General features: G+C 33.4%; 1 long non-coding RNA gene across 1 annotated transcript in view; it reads right to left on the reverse strand.

Moving 5' to 3' along the window:
* LOC117597578 (uncharacterized) overlaps positions 1-12,454 on the reverse strand; it is a 21,338-nt gene extending 8,884 nt beyond the window's left edge. Inside the window, exons 1-2 of the long non-coding RNA XR_004578341.2 lie at positions 12,314-12,454; positions 2,398-2,448 (exon numbers count right to left, since the gene is read on the reverse strand). This is a non-coding gene — a long non-coding RNA (uncharacterized LOC117597578). The remainder of the gene's footprint in view (positions 1-2,397; positions 2,449-12,313) is intronic.
* Positions 12,455-20,561: the final 8,107 nt, after the last annotated feature.

Here is a 20,561-nt window from a genome sequence, read left to right on the forward strand (position 1 = left end):
CTGTATATATATATATATAGTACTGTGCAAAAGGCAGTCTATTTGTTATAGATGTTTATTTTCTGACTTCTACATTATTGATTCAGTACAAATACATTTTAGATTCCAAACATTAGTTTTCCGGCACAAATGAAATGTTACAGAAAATGTTTGTATGTCAGTAAAGAAAGCAGCAGATTCCATAAGAGACACTTTTCAGATAAAAACATAATGAAGGCTGCTGGGTTTCGCTGCAGAAATAAGAAGCGAGTCGACAGTCAAAGTCTCCAGAAGAACTGTGGCTGCTTCTGCAAGATGCTCAGTAACACTTCCAGCTCATTTCCTTATAAAACTGCACACACTGCACCTCAGATACTGCTTTATTTTAAAGCGAAGGGTCGTCACACCACAAATATTGACTTTGTTTCATTTATTACTGTTTTACTGCTCTTTATAGTATTTTTTTAAATGTAGAAACATTAATTTCATTATTTTTGAGGCATCTTTGCTCTACAGCATTTCCTAAGACTTTTGCAGAGAGAAAGAAAGAGAAAGAGAGAGAGAGAGAGAGAGATTGATCATCACATATCAGTATGGTACAAAAATTGTGCATCCTTAATCACTATTGTACCTCATAACGAGTGCTTACACACACACTAACTGCCTAAACCTCCTGAAGTACGAGAACCGGCCTTTAAACAGGATCCATTAACACTCTCGCTTCCTTTCTTCCCCTCTCAATGCTCCATCCTTTTTAATTCCCCTCCATCCTTGTTACAAGTGAACAGAAATATGGGATTACTGCAAATCCTCACGATGTGCTGTTATAAAACCGGGACTGCGTGTGTGTGTGTGTGTGTGTGTGTGTGTGTGTGTGTGTGTGTGTGTGAGGGTGAGGTTCATGGATTATACTCTGAAATCGTCTTGAAATAAACAGTAGGGTTATTGTACTTGCTTTAGAAAGACACTCTCTTATAAGCGCTTACACACACACACACACACACACACACACAATTTCTCAAGGTTGCCTAATTACACTCATACACACGTTATATTATGAATTTAGATACAGTGAGCAATCTTCACTTCCTCCCACTGACTCTTTAGATTTTATACTAACACACACACACACACACACACACACACACAGAGTATATACACATACATAGGTTCTGCATTACTAAAGTTTTATTTAAAAAGGCCACTATTTTTCTTTCTGCTTCTTCTTCTTATTATTATTAACATGTAATAGGTTATATACGATATTATTATTAACATGTAATAGGTTATATACGATATTATTATTAACATGTAATGTTACATCATATATTATTAGCCTTTATGTTAAGTTAGCCTTAAAGTTATACCATTTATTAATATCATATAATAAATTATAACATTTCTTCCATACATGTTTTCAGATGCTGCTAATCACACATCATACGTCATATTCATATTTCAGATACATTATTTTCATTAATATAAATGAAGTTATTTATTTAAAGAAGTATGTAATGATGATTATAAACATTTGATATGCTTTACAGTTAGAGTTTATAAATCCAGCTGGTGTGACTGTTGTGTAATTTGGCTTTGCATTGATGATGTATGAATGCTGATCATCATAAACGCTGCATGATGATAAATTAGACGTCTGTCATTAACACACACGTCAGATATGAAACAGATTCTGCTCGAATCCGTGTGCGGTTAAGGGAATATTGTGGATTTGATTTCTGGCTGTAAATTGTTGTGAATATTTATTGAAATTTGACTCAGAGTTTCTTCCAAACATGAATATATATATATATATATATATATATATATATATAAATGATAAAATTTCCCTCACACACACACACACACACACACACATGACACACAGAGGAACGATCCTCCGTGTCACTGGAGCGTTCATACGTCTTCTCCGGCCCATAAAATGTTTACAAGACTTTTTCCAGCTGTTCCCTCGTTCAGTTTGTGAAAGGAGACGCCGCAGCAGAAGCGTGGCTTCATTAGTCTTGATTTCTGAGAGGGACCCGGAGGGAGGAGGGGCGTTCTGTCCATCTGCTCCTGCAGCGATGGAAGTGAAGCTGTGACCTCACTGAGCGCCCTAACCGACAGAGGTCAGCGCGACCTTTGACCCCGCGCCCACTAGCCGAGCAGGGTGGACATCTGCACGTGCCCGCTGATACCGCATTCACCATCGCTGCGGCACCGAGGCGCAATATGGCCACGCATTTGCTGCTGTTTTTCTTTCCTTTTTCATCTCTTTTTTTTTTGTAACAGAAAACTGAAGCTAACCTCCTCGAAACATGTTTTTATATAAACAGAAATGCAGCGAACGTCTCTCTTGCGTACACATTTCACTTTATAACAATAAAAAGGCTCACATAAGGAGGACAAATTTATACTTACATTAATTTGTTTATATCCAAAATCTATGTGGAGTCTGTCAGTGAAAAGGCTCTGTAATGAAATTCGACACGTTTACTGAATGTCAAATATACAAAATAATACAAAAAATAATAAAAATCAATATAAAATTAAATAGTATAATCAATATAGAATATAAAATAATATTTAAAACTATTTAAAAATATAAAACTATAAAAAAAAATGATACAGAACAATATAAATATATAAATAACATTAAAAATATCAATTCTAAAACAATATAGAGCAAAAAAAGTAATAACAAATTATATAAAATATGCAAATAATATAAAACAATATGAATGCATGTTTTATACAAATATGGATGCTTCATTTTTATTTTGATTTAATTGTAATTGTAATTTAGACTTCAAAACTCTAACGTAGCCCCTTAATCTGGTCACGTTGTTTAATTATGCTAAAGTGTTTATATGTATTTGTCACTAACACGTGAAGTTTCTGGAGTAGTCTGAGTTAGCATGTTAGTATTGGTATTAGCGTATTAGCTCCGAGGAGCTGATGATGAATTGACGTTTCTGTGCGAGGGTTTAAAGGCCTGCTGTTGCGCTAACAGATATGACAGCAGACGTTATTAGCCTGCGGGTTCTGCGTTTAAGTTCCTGATGAATGAACCAAAAGCAGGACATGACAGCGTTTGGAGTGATGTTCACCGTACACATGCTTCCTGGTCGAGATCATAGCAAAGAAATATATATATATATATATATATAAACATATATATGGCTACAGGAGGGTGCAAATTAAAAACAATAATTTTATCAAAAAACAATAATTTTATCATGGTATTATAATTATGAATTATTATAATCCTGGGAAGATTTATCAGTAAGAAAGAGGGAAATATTATGATTAGATTACATTCAGGTCGGCTTATGATGACGCAAAAGTTTATAAAGTTTAATTAAAATAGTAAAATAGTAAAAAATATAAAGTGTAATTTCAAACATATGCATAAAGCAGAGAAAGAGTACTGCTATGCTAAAGGATAGAACAGTAACAGTGTGTTAGTTTACACACTCGTTAATCCGGAGAAATGACAGCAGAAGTTTTTACGTCAGATCTGACAGTTTTCAGTCCAAAATCGATGCCATTAAATGGCGTATGTTTTCAGAAGTGAAGCACAATAACATAAAAATACTGCTTTCTTTGATTTTCACTACTGTACAGATGTTCTGGAAATAACATAATATAAGTGAGGAGTAAAACACTGTGTGCGGTGCAGTTAGAGGAAAATAATCAGCTACAGGGTGGTGTGATGGAGCAGAGTTACTGTCACCACCCTGACGTTGATTATTTTCCTGTAACAGCACATCCTGAAGTGTTTTATTCCTCTTACACCACAGCAACTTGCCAACACGTACATTTTTTATTAATTAGAGAACGACACATCGTATTATTTATCTGTTTATAGCTGTGAAACATCCGTGAAACGAGTTTTCACTTACGTTATAGCAGCTATAAACGCTTGCTCCTTCACCAGTCGCTCTTTATTCTCTCTCTTTAAGACAAAAATCGCAGCTTGTTACGCATCTTACCGAGAAACCGCAACGAAGCGTAAACTCTTCTGTCCTTAAAGTTACAAAGCGCTGACACTGGAGACTCCTTCCATAAACGTTACATAAACATCTCCTTACAGATCAATGATTACACACATATTAATTACTGATTATTGTTTATTATTAATGGTGTACAAGTCTGTGTGAATGAGCTGTTACTATAGAAACGATAAGGTATTAATATAAACCTGCTGCTACTGTCAGAGCTGCTGTTATAGAAAACTAATCAACACCTTCTGACCAATCAGAGACCAGAACTCACCAGCGCTGTGCTGTAACTAGTTAATGTAAGCCACAGTATATTTATGTTTTTGACTTTTGGAGAATTTATATAATATTATAGGTGTGTAATCACTGATCTGTAAGGAGATGTTTGTGTAACGTTTATGGAAGGAGTCTCCAGTGTCAGCGCTTTGTAATATTAATATTTTTACGAATTACAACTTTGATATGAAACGCTATCAATCTGAAACTTGAAGGTGATTAATTGATTAAGTGGTTAATTTTCTCCGACAGTGGTGCAGCTGCTTGTCAGAGGTTTATAGACGACTAGTTTACAGCAGGTTAGAATTCATTTTAAATAAATCTCTAGCCGAGAAATAGGTGAGAAATTCTCCTGCATTATATTACGCTGTAATTAGTAGCGAAGATAATGTTTTTTGCAGTGTAGTCCAGAATGTGTGTTGTGTGAGGTGTAGATTGTGGTGATGTGGTGGTTGTGTTACTGTACACTGTACTGAGACGTGGTTATGTCACACCCCAGAGACCTCAGACTCCTGAATAACAGATTGTTAATGTGATTGAGCGAGTGAAGCGTCGCTGTTTAAACTCGTAATTACATGAGCAGCGCGTGGCCACGCTACCCGCTGCACAGCTCGAGTTCATCTCAAAGTGTGGCACAGGGATGAACTTCGTGCAGTAGAGGTTTATTTTATAGCGAGAGAGCAAATGGAGGCACTTGTGTGATATTTACTGTCTCTAATTACACAACACAGAGCCCTACGTCAGAGCGTTTGTACAACAGCCGCACAAAATGCAAATCAAACTGGCCTACTATGCTAATTATCAGGGGTGTGTGTGTGTGTGTGTGTGTGTGTGTGTGCACTGCAAAAAAGTAGCAGCTTAGCAAGTGAAAATATCTTGAATATAGTTTTAAAAGACAACACTAAACCAAATCTACAATTATTAAAAATATTTCTTAAACATTTTTACTCATTTCTAGCTTGAGACAATTTTGTTCTGCTGGCAAATTTAGCTTTTTTTCTGTTTAATGTTTAATGCTTGAAATAAGTAAAAATGTGTAGAAATAGATTTAATAATCTGATATTTGGTTTATGGTAATCGTATAACAATCATCGTTTTAGATCAATTTGACTATAATTGAGATATTTTCTTTTGTGAAGATTTTTTATTTTGAAATTTATATGTGCATTCATCTTTTGAGATAAAATCATTAATTAATTGAACGCACATCTGTGCACAGCTGCCCGGTCTTTCATTAGAATTATTAACCATCACAAATGTATTAAAAATGCACGCGCTCGGCTTGTTCGTGTCGGCGTTACTGATGACACGTGAGTTATTATTAATGACATTTCAAAATAAATCACGTATAAATCAGTCAGTTTCAACCAACAGCTGATTTATTTACTTTTGCTTTTAATAAATGCATTAAAAATAACAATATTAATAATAATAAACGCTACGTGACTCATTTCTTGCACGTAATTTTTTAAAGAATATTTCCATTTTTTATATTCCCATTTTATTTATACACATACATCTTCTTTAAAAAAATTTTTTACACTTTATTTGCACTTTAATTTTTCTAAATTTATTCATCGTTACATTTAATTCTTATCATTCATATATTTGTTTTATTCTTAAAGTGACACTAATTTTAAATGAACGTTTTTTCAGTGGCTCAGATTTTAGATGTTTGTGGTGTATTTATTTGGCGGATGTTTTTTATTCAGTAGGAATATGATCCAATTCAAGAACTGAGACGAGACCTTCAGGTTTCTGCTCGATGGTTCAGCAGAAACCTGGTTCCTTGTTCATTTTTATCCTGAAATAGTTACAGTGTGAACAGAACAGGTCTCTGAGTTCTGAATCCCTCCAGCAGTTTGTTTTACAGCCTCCTGCTTCCTGTATTTCAGTTCCACACACAGCTGAGGACGCAGCGCTGACTGATTTCACGGCTAATGGTATATTTTTTTTCAGAGATAAATTAAATAATAAATTAATAATTCATGGAAGGACTCAGGTTAACATTTACATTCCCCAAACCCCGAGGCGTCTCATCACACAGTACCATCATCACGAGTCTCGCTTTACAGTAACGTTCACACAATCAACATTATTTACATTAAATCATAACTTACGAATTGGACATTTACTCTAAAAGATGATAGAAAATTAAAAAATATACTGAATATACACATAAATATATCTAATATTTCACATTAGGACTCTTTTATTAAAGAAATATAAGATTATTATGACTTATAGATTTTTTTTTTCATTTTAAGTCTGAAATAATAACGGTAAAAATAAAATAATAAATAAATAAATAAATAAATAAATAAATTCTATGCAATTCTATGAAATGTACTTAATAATAATATAGATGTTTTATGATAATAATTATTTAAAATGTGTCTATATCTGAGAAATTCTCAGCTATATTATATTATATTATATTATATTATATTATATTATATTATATTATATTATATTATATTATATTATATTATATTATATTATATTATATTATATTAATCAGGCCAACTTAAAATATTTCTTTATAAAAACTATTATTACGACATATTTAGATAAACCCTATTATATTAATAAAATGGCTAAATAATATTGGTACACAGTGGAAATTCTGTAGTATAAATAAAAAATTTTATGAAACATTTTAATAATTTCCTTTTAAAAAATCAGAATGTAGTTGGAATGAACAGAAGAAACGGTGTTTGTTGGGGTAAAGTGCAGAAAGTTCATTTTTTACAACATGTTTTAATGCTGTTTTAATTAAACAAAAAGAAAAGAACTGTATCATTTTAATCCTGATTCTTTTTTGTTCCTAATTAAAGTGTAAGCAAGTGGGATGTTTAGACAGTTATCTAGTTTTTAAGGATTGTATCAAATTACTTTTTATTTTGCATAAAAAAGCATTGTTTTATTTTATTTAGTTATTCTTCTGTGAAGAATTGTATAGAGAATTTTATTGTACAGAGAATTGCAAACCTGTGACCTCGTGCGTTTGAAATATAAAACACAACAACAACAACAACACTAATACTAATCATAAGTAATTTTATTTTATTTTCTTGTAACTTATGCATTACTTATATACATTACCTATATATATATAATTTTGATATTTTTTAAAATATTTTTTGTATACAAACACATACAGTATATATGCATATTGTTGTTTATATTCAGTATAATCACAAACTTTATTTCTGTCTGTTTGGTTAATTTATATAATTATTGCTATTTATATCTAACATTTAAATTATTAATGCTTAATTAACAGCCTGATTAACAGCTTTACATTACACACTGGTTGAAAATTTCTATTTGTAAATGATTATAAGCTCATATTATAATGAATGTGAAAGAAAATCCTGTTTAATGTGGATTTAAAATGATCAAATGCTCACAAACTGGCGGATTGTAAAAATAACATCCTTCCAGTATTAAAGAAGAATTACATTTTTTCAACATTCCATATCAAAGACATCAAACCTGTTTAGTTTCACTTTAATGCTCAATTATTACGCCATGTAAACAAATACAAGATCAACTAAGATCAAGTTTATTGATCCAGAAGCAAATTCTTGTGCCAGCTTGCTCAAGACAAAACAAAACAATGAAAGATAACAATGAATAAATTTGGTTGAAAAAACAAACAAACAAAAAGACAAACAAACAAAAAAACAAACACATATATATATATATATATGAGTATAGAAATATGAGTGTGAATAAAAATTTAAATGAATATGTTTTTTTTTTTACAAAAATTACATGTGCAAAGAAATGAGTGACGTAGCGTTTATTGTTATTAATATTATTATTTTTATTTATTATTTTATTATGAATGGTTTATTAAAAGAGAAAGACGCGTGATGTCTGGACACAGAGCTGTTGGCTGAAACTGACTGATTTATACGTGATTTATTTTGAAATGTCATTAATAATAACCCACGTGTCATCAGTAACGCCGACACGAACAAGCCGAGCGCGTGCATTTTTAATACATTTGTGATGGTTAATAATTCTAATGAAAGACCGGGCAGCTGTGGTGTGTTTAATTAACGATCGTAACTAAATACAGTGATTTATTTATTAATATTAATAATCCATAGAAAAAAAATTAGAAGGTGTGTGCTGTGTGAATTTTAAATCTATGATGCAATAATTCTTCTTCTTATTATTATTATTACATTATTATTCTCAGTATCTCTCAAACCCACAAAAAAGTTTAAAAAATTAAAGCATTTTTTTAAAATTATTTTTAATATAAAAATAAAATACAGGTTGAATTACTTTTATATAAAACAGTGAATTGAATAACATTATGTTTAGTAAAGAATATAATAAATATCTGGTAAATATCCTGCAAATTTAATGATGTACATCTACTCATAATGTCTAAACATAAACCTGAGCATCTAGATATTATTATTATTATTATTATTATTATTATTATTATTATTAGCAGTAGTCGTGGTAGAAGTAGTATTCGAACTGTGCACTGACCATATATGGAAAAAAGAAGATAATCTATTTTTAGAATTTAGGATGAGAATGATTATATCTTTCATACAAATCACTGACTTTTATAACAATATGTTTAATAAAAATACAATTAAATATCCAATTAATATTCTACAACAAAATATACTTAATATGAAATATAATTACATATTAATCTTACTATAGTAGAAGTAATAATATCATTTACAATAATAATAATAATAATAATAATAAAAATAATAATAATGATAATAATTAGTATTTTGCATTTATAATGCAGAACATTTTGGTGGATTCTCAGAGACAAAATGGCGGTTTAAGTGACAATTTAAGCAGCACGGTTATTATCCTCTCACTTTTAAATCCCCCTGTGTGTGTGTGTGTGTGTGTGTGTGTATACGTGTGTGTACGTGTGTGTGTGTGTGTGTGTGTGTGTGTGTGTCTAATCGCCATCTGAGGGAAAACAGCTGAAAATCAATAAGCGTCCCCGCCTCTGACTCTTTATTCATTTAATAACTCCCGAGCTGTGTGTGTTATTGTCCTGCTCCTCTCCACACCACTCGCTCGACATACACACATTTACACACACCTCTCCTACACACTCATCTCTTTTACACTTAAATCTCTTCAGAATCCACATTACAGTGTGTAAATTAAATTACTGTAGCGTACCATTTACAGTGATGCCTTAAATCTCCGCAGGAGTTGTGCATAAATATCAGGACTGTATTGTCTGATCGTTTCCTTCAGAAAGCAGATTAATGCTATTTTATATTTAATAAAGATAAATATCGTAATATCTTAATACATTTCCTTACATTTTTTTGTCCGCAATAAAATATATACAAATGAGCATCTAGACATAAAATTATTTTATGTTTAATGGAAATTCTAAAATGAAATGTACATTATATAAAAAAATAAAATATATTTATATACTTATTGTTGCTACAGTAAAGTTAATAATAATATAGTTTTCTATATAATATGATGTAATATATCTCCATGTTTTGTTGCGGTACATAGAAGTGTGTGTAGAAATAGTTAGTGTAGAAGCAGAGCATGTAGAAGTAGTGTGCGTAGAAGCAGTGTGTGTGTGTGTGGAAGTAGTGTGTGTAGAAACTGTGTAGAAATAGTGTGAGTAGAAGCAATGGATGTAGAAAAAGTGTGTGTAGAAGCAGTGTTTAAAAGTAGTGTGTGTAGAAATAGGAGTGTATTTAGAAATAGTGTGTGTATAAGGAGCATGTGTAGAAGTAGTGTGTGTAGAAATAATTAGTGCAGAAATTGTGTCTGTAGAAATAGTAAATGTAGAAATAGTGTGTGTAGAAATAGTGTGTGTGGAAGCAGTGTGTGTAGAAATAGTGTGTGTAGATACAGTGAGTAGAAGCAGATTGTGTAGAAGCAGTTCATGTAGAAGCAGTGTGTGTAGAAATAGTAAGTGTAGAAACAGTGTGTGTAGAAATAGTGTGTGTAGAAACAGATTGTGTAGATTCAGTGCATGTAGAAGTAATGTGTGTAGAAATTGTGTGTGTAGAAATAGTAAGTGTAGAAATAGTGTGTGTAGAAACAGTGTGTGTGGAAATAATTAGTCTAGAAATAGTGTGTGGAAGCAGTGAGTATAGATTCAGTGTGTGTAGAAGTAGTGTATGTAGAAACAGAGAGTGTAGAAATAGTGTGTGTATAAGTAGTGTGTGTAGAAATAATTTGTGCAGAAATTGTGTCTGTAGAAATAGTAAATGTAGAAATAATGTGTGTGGAAGCAGTGTGTGTAGAAATAGTGTGTGTAGAAACAGATTGTGTAGATTCAGTGCATGTAGAAGTAGTGTGTGTAGAAACAGTGTGTGTAGAAATAGTGTGTGTAGAAATAGTGTGTGTAGAAACAGTGTGTGTAGAAATAATTAGTCTAGAAATAGTGTGTGGAAGCAGTGTGTATAGATTCAGTGTGTGTAGAAGTAGTGTATGTAGAAACAGAGAGTGTAGAAATAGTGTGTATGGAAGTAGTGTGTGTAGAAATAGTGTAGAAACTGTGTGTAGAAATAGTGTGTGTATAACTAGTGTGTGTAGAAATAATTTGTGCAGAAATTGTGTCTGTAGAAATAGTAAATGTAGAAATAGTGTGTGTGTAGATTCAGTGTGTGTAGAAATAGTGTGTGTAGAAATAGTGTGTGTAGAAATAGTGTGTGTAGAAGCAGATTGTGTAGAATCAGTGCATGCAGAAGTAGTGTGTGTAGAAACAGTGTGTGTAGAAACAGTGTGTGTAGAAGCAGTGTGTGTAGAAATAGTGTGTGTAGAAGCAGTGTGTGTGAAGCAGATTGCGTAGATTCAGTGCATGTAGAAATTGTGTGTGTAGAAATAATTAGTCTAGAAATAGTGTGTGGAAGCAGTGTGTATAGATTCAGTGTGTGTAGAAATAGTGCAGAAACAGTGTGTGTAGAAATTGTGTGTGTAGAAATTGTGTGTGTAGAAATAGTGTGTGTATAAAATATATATATTTTCTTTTTTTATGTTGCAACAGTAGAATTATAATTTGATGTAATGAAATGTAACGCATCTCCATTATGTTTTGTTGTATTAGACGATGATGATGATGATGATGATGAAGATTACAGTGGACCAGAATTAAAAAGTAAATATAACGGTGTTATTAATTTTATTATTTTATTTACACCGATGTGTGAAATGTTAAGGGGTTAAAGGTTAATTGTAAATATATTACTGGATAATAATAATAATAATAATAATAAAAATACTAATATTAATGTTAGTCTGACGTTTATGGAGAATTTTTTTTAATTTACAAAAAATAATGTATTAATTCTTTCTTCCTTTCTGTATATGAATGTAAAAATGAAAGCATTATATCATCGTATAATTACAGTATATTATTTAAATATAAATATATGAATAAATTAATGTTTGCTGTAAATGAAATCATTTGAAGAAGTTCATTCAAATAGGTTTTAGTTTATATATTTGTTTTTTTTTAATTTTGCAGTTTTCTCACACTGTAAAGCCCTTTTAAAGAACGTTAATGTAGGAAATGTGAAGCGCATTTCAATTTTATTTATTTATTTATTTATTTATTTATTTATTCATTTATTTATTTAATAGCAGGAGTTCTTTTTTTCGCAGCATGGCTGATAAAGTTTCAAATAAGTGACTAAGATACGACTGTTCACACACCAGCCTCGTACCAATGCAAAGCAAACACACACACACACACACACATGCACAAACAAACACATTGATCTGTGTACAGTTTCTTTCCTGTTTTGCTGTTTAAGCTCCTCCCTGCTCAACAGCATCAAATACACAGATGTTTTACACACACACACACACACACACACACACACACACACACATATGTTTTTGCATATATACAGACAGCTGTGTGTGTGTGTGTGTGAGATTCATGCAAAAAAAAATTGGGTTTATCTAAGCAACAATATTAAAATCTCTTTGTGTGTGTGTGTGTGTGTGTGTGTGTGTGTGTATGAGCAGTCCAAATGGAAGCAGCAGAAATAGATAAAGAGCAGGGGTCCTACCTGGTGGACGAGTGTGTGTGTGTTTCTTGTCGTTTTAACGCCGGTGTGTGGAATGAGATGCTCTCATGCAGATGTCCGGGCCTGCTTTCCTCTCTCTCTCTCTCTCTCTCTCTCTCTCATTGTGAAAGTGTGTGTCCCTCGATCAATTAGCCCTGCCTTAGATTGATCAGGCCCCACACACACACACACACACACACACACACACACACACACATGCAAACGGATGAATGACTCGGTTATTTTATTGACAGTGAACAGAGATCAATGCTGTTTTGCATTTGAAGCTCATAAAGCTCACCAGTACAATGACTAAGGGGAAAGAACACACACACACACATGCACACACATACACACACACACACAAACAACAGTTCTACTCTTATTAAGTCCTTAATAGGTCTACAAACAATAGATACCGTCGCTCTGCCGTAAATGTCTCTCTTCTGTCCAAAGACTCCATTTTACATTTTTCAATTTTTTTTCTTTTCTTCATCTTTCCTGTAAAAGTGATCTTTTGTTAAATGAATTCATTATCACATCACAATGAAAATGTGTAACAGCACACAACATAGAAAGCCTCAATGATTACCAAAAAAAAAACCAATTATCTGAAAAAAATTAAATGAAATATTCATTATAAAACTCCTCTAACCTTGTGTAACAACGAAAACCTCATTTCAAAAAGAAGAAAGAAAGAAAGAAAGAAAATAAAATGTATTTTCTAACCAGTATGAATGCGAGTAACACCAAGCAACATATAAGGCATCATTTAAATGATTGGGACGGAGGGAGGGAAGGAAGGAAGGAAGAAAGAAAGAAAATTAGCATGTAGGCCACTGTTTTAGAGATATTCTCAACTCTGTATTTAATAACACGCCCACGTTTACATTTCTGGAATAAATGGGATCAAAAAAAATTGAACAAATTAAAAAAACAAACAAAAAAAAAAAAGGTGTTTAAACAGAGAGATTTCAGTGAGGAAATTAAAAATTCTACTTTTCTTGAATAATAACATAAATCATTGACACGAAATGATGATTATTTTTTAATCCACCTGTATATAATAATGTGTTTAGTGTGTAATGTATTGTTTTATATATTTATATATTTATACCCTCTTAATAATTCATCCCGATGTGTCGTTTATTCTACAGGCGGTTTAGTATTGATGAGGTGTTCTCGGGGAGGTGTAGAGGTCACGCAGCTGACTTCTGGTCCACTGAGCTGACCATTTGCCCATTGGGCCAAGTACACACACACACACACACACACACACACACACACACACACACACACACACAAAAGGCCATCAATAATCAGGTCATAGCAGTGCAGGCTGTAGGGGGAGGGACAGATCCAGTCTGGTCAAGTTTGACCTTTATTACCCTTTAGTCCAGAGCTGCAGGCTGAATGCTACATGCTAAATGCTACATGACCACGGTGGGGGACGGAGGCTCTGTTTCTAGGCAACAAAGGACACATGGACACTAACGAATTAGTAAAAAATAAATCCAAGATGGAGTGTTTTCTTTTTTTTTTTTTTGACATACAGCTATTAGCTTATCTTATCTTTTTTTAAAAAAATAGCAGTATGGAAGGTGATTATTATTATTATTATTATTATTATTATTATTATTATCAAAATGGCAGAAATTCAGCTGTTTTTTAAGGATCAAGTCTCAATAGCTATCAGTTACAAAATACATTTATAGCACGGAATTCAGCGCTGTTGAATTCTGGATTGTGATTGGTCAGAAGGTGTTGATTAATTTTCTATAACGGTTTTCTATAAAGATTTATATTAATGCACTCGTTCTGATACGTTATCGTTTCTATAGTAACAGCTCATTCACAGTTTTCTGTAAGGAGAAGTGTGTTTATGTAACATGAATGGAAGGAGTCTCCAGTGTCAGCGGTTTGTAACAGTCAGAGGTAAAGCTGGAACTGTAAGTTTTCCGACGTCTTCAGGACAGAGGAGTTTACGCTTCTTTGCGGTTTCTCAGTAACATGCGGAACAAGCTGCGATTTTTTGTTGTTGTTTGTTTCGTTTTATTAACTTCAAGAGGCTGGTGAGGGAACGATTGTTTAGAGCTGCTATAACGTAAGTGAAAACAGGAAGTAACATATTTCATGAATGATAATGTAACTATAAATAGAGAAAAAGTATGATGTATTGTGATTAAATTAAAAAAATGCAATCGTTGGCAAATTGCTGTGGTATAAGAGGAATAAAATACTTCAGGACGTGGCGTTAGATTAAAATAATCAACTTCGATGTAATAACAGTAACTCAGCTTCATCACACCACCCTGTCGTTGATTATTGTCCTATAATTTCATGGAATGGAGTGATTTATCCCTTAGTTAGCTCACTATATATAGTTACCAGTTACTATCGCTGAATATAATGATCTGTTCTGCAGATTTGACAGATTCAGATTTTTTTTTATTCAAAGCAATAACGCTGCAAAAGAATTGAAGAAAATGAAGCAGATGATGTTGAGCAGGATCGATTTCTCTGTTTTAACGTGTTCCTGAAAGGTAAAGATAAAGAGAGTAGAGGATTGTATATGTTTTAATAAGTGATGAAATAAAAGTGTAAACGGAGGCGTGGGTGCTGAGCTCTCGGAGACATCAGCGCTGTCGAGACTGAAGTCATTTCCCAGAGTTTCATCATCACACACTTCCTCTGAAGGTGTATTATGGATTTTTACAGGCTGAACGGGATGTTTATATTCTTTACACCCTGGATATAAAGCACTGAAGACTGATCACACGATCTTTAGGATCTCCAATCGTCTCAACGCATAAACACACACTCGGCTCTCACACACATCACCAAGTTTGTGTGACTTCAAAATGACCTCTTTTTGTTTTTGTCCAAAATAGTAAAAAAGCTTTTTGAAACATGAAACTGTTATTTTTTTCCAGTTAACTTCTAAATTAATGTGTAGCGATGACTCCTGTGTTTAAACGTTTAAATGGTTCAGTCTACAGTAATTTAAACACTGACAAAAGTTAAGCTCCATCACTCTCTGTTTGTTTCATTCAGTATGGTGTGTGTGTATGTGTGTGTGTGTGTGTGTGTGTGTGTGTGTGTGTGTGTGTGTGCTTTTCTGTGCGTGCGTGTCCATAAAGATTTTTAGAAAATATGACAATGTGTTTGTGTGTGTGTTTTCATTTGTGTGTGCGTGTCCGTAAAGGATTTTAGAAAACATGACAATGTGTGTGTGTGTGTGTGTGCATGTGTGTGTGTGTGTGTGTGTGTGTGTGTGTGTGTGTGCGCGCATTAGCTCTGAGTGAGGACTGAATGTACCTATAATGATACCTGATATTTTGAGGACATTTGCTCGGGCCTCACAAAAATATAGACTCAATTTGAAGCTGTAACTGTGTGTGTGTGTGTGTGTGGTGTGTGTGTGTGTGTGGTGTGTATGTGTGTGTGTGTGTGTGTGTGTATGTGTGTGTGTGTGTTTACATGTTAATGTGGGGTCACTCTTCAGCCTGCTGTGGCCACACTGATAAACTTTCCTCCATTCTCACCCCCCAACCACACACACACACACACACTCACACACACACACACACTCACACACACACTCACACACATTGTCATATTGTCTAAAAACCTTTACGGACACACACACACACAGACACAATCAAAAGCAAGCATGTGCACACACACTTTCATATATACCCATAATTATGGGGACATTTGTTCTTCACTATTATCTGAAACCTTTTCACAAACACACACACACACACACACACACACACACTGTCATATATTCCTATCATTACGGTCATTTGGTACTCTCAGTCCTCAACCAGAACACACACACGTCATATATATTAAAGGGCTAAACACACACACACACACACACACACACACCAGAGCACCAACCTGTCATTTGCACTCACACACTAACAGAACTACACCTCACATGTTTTATGTATTTACACATGTTCAGGACTTATTGTTAGCAAACAATAATTTATGTGTATTTATTGGATCTCTGATTTTATGTACTGAGAAAACACACACACACACACACACACAGATATATTAACGCTCACTTTGTTTGCAACACAAGCTCGTCTACTTGCTGTCCTCGGGGTGTAAATCATATTCCCTTATTGATTAGCTTCTGCTGCTTTACGACGCAGATGTTGTAAACGTCAGATTTTAACTGCGGCGTTATTTGATATCAATCTGATTAAAATATTTACTTCGATAAAGCGATGGCTGCACAGCAAATATTCCGGATCTGTCATTAATGATTACTTAAGCGATTAACAAGCATGCAGATGACTATATGGCCATCAATTTGCTCCTCCGCGCAAACAGGGGAGCGCGCGGCGCTGTTTGAGTTACGCGCTGTGATTAAGTATAGGAGCACGGAGAGAGGATCAATCAGGGCACGCACTCGCACTCGTTTCTTTACCCTGAGCAAAGAGGGGCGCACTCGTTTATCTGCTTCTGAGACACGGTTCACAAACATCATAAAAACCACCCACTTTTTAAAAATTAAATCCTGCTAGCTCCTCTTATTCCACAAAAATGATAGAAATGATCACAAAAACAAACACTTCTCTTTACAGTTAACCATCTTCTATTCTTAATACGTTACATGTTGGAATTTTTTAAATATAACTTTTATTTTATGTGATGTTAATTTTAATGTTTTTTTAGTGTGGTTTTGTCAATTTCTAGTAGCTTTTATTTGTAGTGTTTATTTCTGATGCTTGCTAGTTTCTATTATTTTCTATTTTTTAACTATGTAAATCAGTATGTTAGTTTTGTATTTGTGTGTACTATCATTCTCTACTAGTTAGTACCTTTAGTGATAGTTAGTTAGTTAGTTAGTTAGTAGTAGTTAGTAGTTGCACATTTGACCATAAGTGTGTCAGTGTGTATGTAAGCATGCTAGTATGTAAGTAGGTATGCTAGTTTTGTATTTAAGTCTAATTATTTTATTTATTTTATCTAGTTATTTTGCAAGTACAGCAGTATTGCAGAGATGTATGTAATCATGCTAGTTTTAAAACATGCTAATGCGTAAATAAATGTGCTTATTTTGTATTTAAGTGTACTGTATCTCTATTAGCTTGGATGTATACTAGTTTTTATTTTTTTCTGTAAATATTTGTGTTTTATTAGTTTTCATTATCTTTAAGTCTATTGTTAGTGTGTTTTTGTAAGTTTCTAATTGTTTCATTTTTATTTTTAAAAATTTTGTTACAATTTTGTAAGTTTTTATTATTTTTTTAAAAATTTTTTTATTTTTAGCATTGTTTTGTTAGTTGTTATTGTTTTTTTTTTCTATTTATTTTCAGGGAGGTTTTATTACTTTCCATTCAGTTTTAATTTAAATTTTTTATCTAAAGTTTGTAGTGTGGTTTTATTTATTTTTTTTTACAAGTGTTCTATTAATTTCTTTTATAGGTTTTAATTTATTCTTTTTTATTGTTTTAGTATGGCTTTGTTAGTTTCTATTAGTTTTTATTTTCAGAGATCATTTTATATGATATATATTATTTTTAGTTATATATATTAGATTTTGTGATTTTGGGATTAAAAACTTGCAAGTCTATTGTTTAGCTCTGCTTTTAGAGGACTATTTATTAATGCTGTGTTGCGATTATGCTACTTATTAAAAGTGTTATACAAATAAAATGAAATTATAGAATGCAACCTAACTCACTTAACATTTCTATAAAAGAAATAACATTTATTTCCATGTAACTTTTCCATTAAGTGTCCAGAAAAACAAGTAAATACTTCGATGGAAGTAGCTAAATTATGTAGATTAGTTTCTTAATTTTCATTAACTATAATAACACACACACACACGCAGGATCGGTCCTACACTAACTGAAACCAGAAAGTCCTCTCATGGTGGCACGCCAGCTTGGATGAGAGTTAGAAACCACACACACACACACACACACACACACAAACAGCTGGTCCGCTGAGTATCTGACTGATACCAAATCTCTGTAAACATTCAGAGAGTCCACACTGGTTAAACTAATGAACCTGAAACGATACACAAACACACACACACACACACACACACACACAGAGCTCTCAGTGTGATTAATATGCGGGACAGAACAAGTGCTTATCATATTCCCATTTCCACGTAGTTCAGGAGAGCTTGAGATAAGAGCGTAATGTCAACACACTCCTCGAGGCTTTATCACACAGTCGCCCTTAATGAGCCATAAACGACTCTGTGTGTGTGTGTGTGTGTGTGTGTGTGTGTGATTTGCACTGAAATATCGAATACACACCGAGAAAAAGTTCGCCATTCAAAATTCACTGCCATGACTTGGTTTTATTTTATTAATCATCAAACCCATAAAACAGTTTCTGCTAGCAAACTCAGATGGTACTATAAATATAATACTTCTTATGTAAGTATACTAATCTGCAGATAAGTACACTAGTTTATAAGTATGAAACCTATCACATAAGTATGCTATTGTGTATGTAAGCATGTTTATTTATGCATGCTAGTACGGAAATCAGCATGTTTACCTTCTCATTTAAGTGTACTACCAATCTTTACTAGCTAGTGAGTAGTAGTAGTAGTAGTAATTCTTTTTTCTATTCACTGTATTTGAATAGTAGTACTACTAGTAGTAGTAGTAGTTAGTATCTTTGTATACTAGTAAGTATGCACATTTAAGCATGACAGTTGGTATGTGAGCATGCTAGCTTGTAAATATGTATGCTAGTTTTGAATTTAAATGTAATATCTGTCTTTACTAGTTAGTACCACTAGTAATGGTTAGTCAGTAGTAAGACTAGGAGTTAGTAGTTCCACATTTGACAGTAGGTTAGACAGTAGATTAGCCAGTAGTTTACTCAGTAGGTCAGTCAGTAGTTTAGTCAGTGGGTTAGTCAGTAGGTCAGTCAGTAGTTTAGTCAGTAGGTTACTCAGTAGTTTAGACAGTAGATCAGTCAGTAGTTTAGTCAGCGGGTTAGTCAGTAGGTCAGTCAGTAGTTTAGTCAGTAGGCTCCTCAGTAGGTTACAATGTAGTTTAGACAGTAGGTTCCTCATTAGATTAGTCAATAGGTTAGGCAGTGGGTTAGTCAGTAGTTTAGTCAGTACATTAGTCAGTAGGTTACTTGGTAGGTTACTCAGTAGGTTACTCAGTAGGTTAGTCAAGAGGATACTCAGTAGGTTACTCAGGAGGTTAGTCAGTAGGATACTCAGTACATTAGACAGTAGGTTAGTCAGTAGGTTAATCAGTAGGTTAGTCAGTATTCAGTATCAGTATCGACCTATTGAGTTACAAACACATGGAATGATGCATGCCTCTAAATAAACGAGGTTGTATTTACGCTTGTGTGCTACTTCCTGTTTCATTTCACTGCTATTCTGTAAATGTCCTGGTTTATCTGTGAGTATGAGGATCTTTTATTCGATTTAGTTGAGCTTTAAACACTGATGACCGATGCACAAGTCTCACAAACACGTGAATGGATCTTGTTGACATGAAGCTCATTTTGGAGATGAACTACTCTGCACTGCATATTTGCGTGGACCGGTTTGATTTGGTGGAGAAAAAAAAATAAAAGACCTGAATGAAACGTTAAAGTGCAGGCATGATGGCAGATGCTCATAAATCGAGAGAGTGAGAATAGAGAAGGCGAGATGGACTGATGGTGGATGAGTGCAGATATATTCTTCTCAAGGCCTTGTTTAAAATCGCAGTGACCTTGAGAGGCGTCGAGGTCTGACGCGTTTATTGATCAGAGCCCAGCGTTGAGGCCTTGTTCACACACACACACACACACACACACACCACAATAACCACACAGGACCACAGTGTGGAGCTTATTCTCAAACACAATGCTGAGTAAATATGCAATTATCAGACTCTATCAATCTGTAGTTTAGGAAATTCACTAGCAGTGCAGAGCTGGACTTCATAAACTCATTATGTTGCCTCTCGGCCGCGTGTTCCAACGGCCCCAAGTGCTCCAAACACAGACGTTTAACAATATATTTTACATTAAAATGTAGAAAATATGGCATTCATATGAGCATTATTAAACGATCAAATATGAGATTAATCATATGGATAAGAGCATGTCTATACGCCTTATTATATTACGCAAAAAATATATCTAAATTATTATTATAAAAACATGCACTTATCTTTAGAGTTAGTGTATTTTTTTTAGTTTATAGTTTGTATGTTCTTTTTTGTGAATAACATTTTTTATTGGTTTC

The sequence above is a fragment of the Pangasianodon hypophthalmus genome, chromosome 6 (genome assembly GCF_027358585.1).
Source record: "Pangasianodon hypophthalmus isolate fPanHyp1 chromosome 6, fPanHyp1.pri, whole genome shotgun sequence".
In the NCBI taxonomy this organism is placed as follows: Eukaryota; Metazoa; Chordata; class Actinopteri; order Siluriformes; family Pangasiidae; genus Pangasianodon; species Pangasianodon hypophthalmus.